This window comes from Orycteropus afer, unplaced genomic scaffold, assembly GCF_000298275.1.
Source record: "Orycteropus afer afer isolate SDZICR_OR568_19922 unplaced genomic scaffold, OryAfe1.0 scaffold00027, whole genome shotgun sequence".
Classification (NCBI taxonomy): domain Eukaryota; kingdom Metazoa; phylum Chordata; class Mammalia; order Tubulidentata; family Orycteropodidae; genus Orycteropus; species Orycteropus afer.
The window spans coordinates 14,539,760-14,543,217 of NW_006921614.1; positions in this window are offsets into that span (position 1 = coordinate 14,539,760).

The following is a 3,458-nucleotide window of genomic DNA, read 5'->3' on the forward strand; positions in this document are numbered from 1 at the left end:
GGAAGGAAGATGGGGCAATCTACTTCCGTAGTGATACTGCCTCGGAAACCCAAGGAGGGGTCGCTATGAGTCAGGTCCGACTCGATGGCACACAACAACAACAACAACAAGTGGAAAAACCAGAATGAAAACATCATGGAGATGGACACAGCTGAGGACTGTCAGCTGCCCTGACAACACCAAAAGCTTGAATATTTGCAAATGGTGTGGGGACCTGAGAATTGACCTAAAGATCAGCCTTGGTTGCCAAGGGCTGTCAGGACAAATACACTGATGGCCTATCACTACGAAAAGAAACAGCAAGTAGGGAGACAACCTGAGCTGTGTACTTTCAGCTGTCTGGAGGGCGCAGCCAATTTGAATGTTTACAAGCAACAGCCATTTTGGATATTTAAAGTGACCAAGGGCCCAGCCATTTTAAATGTTTACAAGTGGCAGCCATTTTGGATATTTAAAGTGACAGTATTCACACAAGGATTCCAGGGACCAAAGAATAGGTTCCATTTGCCAAGCATGGCAGGGACATACAGGAGGCTGACAATGGGGAAGGAGACAGGTGGTGAGTGTATAAGTGCTGCCAACAAGCAAATAGAGGAGCACAGTACCCTGCTTATTAGATAATATCCAAAGAAAACAAAAATCTTTGGCAACTCACTCCAATATACAATCATCAATTAAACATAAACACAAAAAAGTCACAAGGTCACAGAGACAATAGAGCATCACAGTCCAAACAAAGAAGCAAGATAAAGCGGTAGAAACAAGGGAGCAGGATAGTCCCAGAACACACCCTCAGGAAGAAGAAGCATTGGAACTCCCTGATAAGTAATTTAAAAGAATTATATTTAGGTGCCTTCAATGGATTGAGAGACATACCAAGGAAAACACTGACAAAATTGAGGAAAACACAAAGAAAACCCTAGAACAATTTTGAAAGACAATATAAGAACAAAATTACAAATTAAATGAAAATTAGAAATGATACAAAATCTACAGTTAGAAATTCAGAAGATTAACAAGAAATCTCCAGAAATAGATCAACCACTGAATGGGCAAAGGAGTAGAATTTAGTCAATGGAAGACTGAATTAGTGAGATTGAAGAAAAATACCTCAATACTTCATTGGAAAGGGGTCCATTGAAAAAAGATCAAAAAAAGAAAAAAAAAAAAAAATGAAGAAAGCCTAAGACTCATGTGGGATACCATCAAAAGGAATAACCTAGATGTAATCAGAGTTCCAGAACAGGAAGACACTAACAAAACTACAGAGAAAATTATTGAACAAGTGTTGGAAGAGAATTTCTCTGTTATGATGAAAGATGACAATATATCCATCTATATAGAGATGGATATGTTCTAAACTTGAGAATAAAATTATAAATTACAAGGTAACCTCAAAAAAAATGACAAACCTTCACATCAAAATAAAAAAGAGAACAAGCACAAATATATAGTAAATACTAAAACAACAGCAAAGAAGAAAGTGATAACATGATTCATAAACACAACAAACTCAGCACAGAAAATTATATGGATCAAAGGAAACAGCAACACCATGAAAAAGCACATAATAAAATGACAACAACCAATTCATACTTGTCAATAATTACACTGAATGTCAATGGATTAAATACATCATTCAAGGGACAACGTTGCAATCTGTATAAGAAAACATAACCCTTCAATATACTGTCTACAAGAGGCACACCTTAGAGAAAATGAAAAAAATAGACTAAAAATCAAAGGTTGGAAGAAGATATATCAAGAAATTGCAACCATAAAAGAGCAGGAGTGGCAATCTTAATTTCTGATTGACTTCTAGACAAAAACCACCATAAGAGACAAGGAAGGACATTATATAATGATCAAAGGATCAATGGAACAACAAGATATAACCATAATAAATATCTGCAGACCCAATGAAAGAAACCCAAAATACATAAATCGGACTTTAACAAAACTGAAAAAACAAATAGATGACTCCACAGTCATAGTAGGAAAGTTTAATACACCACTTTCAATGAAAGATAGAACAACTGAAAAGTAACTCATCAAAGATGCAGAAGAAAAAACAACACAATCCACCACTTTGACCTTATAGACACCTACAGAGCACTTCACCTAACAACAGCACAATATACATTTTTTTCCAGTATACATGGAACATTTTCTTTCTTTTTTATTTTTAATTGTGATTTGAGTGAAAATTTGCAGAGCAAATTCACTTTCCATACAGCAGTTCACATACAGTTTGTCTCGTAACATTGACCACAATTTACTACAATGCAACAGCTCCCCTCCCACTTCCTCCTGATAATTACCTCTTCCCTGTGTCCATCCCTCCATGCACTCCTGCCCCCTGAGCTGTCTCCCTGTGCATAAGCAGCCCTTCTTTCTCCCATGATTGTTCTCTCCAAGGAGTGTATCTACCTCAGGTAAATGTTAAACTCATAACCCTGTCTTTTGCTTGGCTGGAAACGACAGGTGTGGGTTCAATTCCAGACCTTAAGGGCAGCTAGGGGCCATAGCCTCAGTGGTTCTACCAGGCTCTATCGGACCAGCAAACCTGGTCTCCCCACCTTTTTTTATTCTCAAAATGATTTTGAGTTTTGTTCCACATTGTTCTCCCTCTCTATCCAGGATCTCCTACATAGATCCCCTTCCAAGTGGTTGACATTGGTAGCTGGACACCATCTAGTTATTCTGGTCTCATAGTCATATAGGCTGCAGATCGGATGGTATACCAGTCACTAGGACTGATTGTTTCCATGAATTTTTGGTTTTCTTCATTCTTCTTTGCTCTGGATGAGGAGAGACCCATCACTGCATCTAGATGGCAGCTTGCAAGCTTTTAAGATGCCAGCTTCTACTCACCAAAGTAGGAGGTGAAACAATGTTTTGTGTAGTATGTTAAGCCAATTGAGCTTGATGTCCCCTGTGACTATAGTCCAGAGCCCACAGGTTCAACTACTCAGTCCCTCTGGGCAGCTGGCTGTGACCAAGCAGTGACTACTACCTTGCCTCTTGTCAGCCCTACTATTCACCTGGGAATTCAGATCATACACATAAACTTATAGGACCATTGTCTGCCAACCCTATAGATGTTCTTAGGTACACTCACTGCGTCATAGACATATCTACTAGTTCAGCCTGTCCCTCCATCTGTCCACCCATCTATCCACCCATATACCTATGTTTGCCTTCACTGACAATGCAGTACTGTGTGTGCAAAAGGGTTCATCATTGTTGTCTGTACCTCCCATGTACCTCTCTATGACTTTTTTTCCTCAATGCCACCATATTGATCACTCACATTTGGTACATTGCCCTTCTCTTCACTCAAATCAATACTTATCTCTATCTATATAACAGTGGTCCCTCCACTCCCCTCCCGCCCCTGGTAATCAACAAAGAAAATTTCCTTCCATAGATAAACCTTTCCTTAACTTTTACAATAA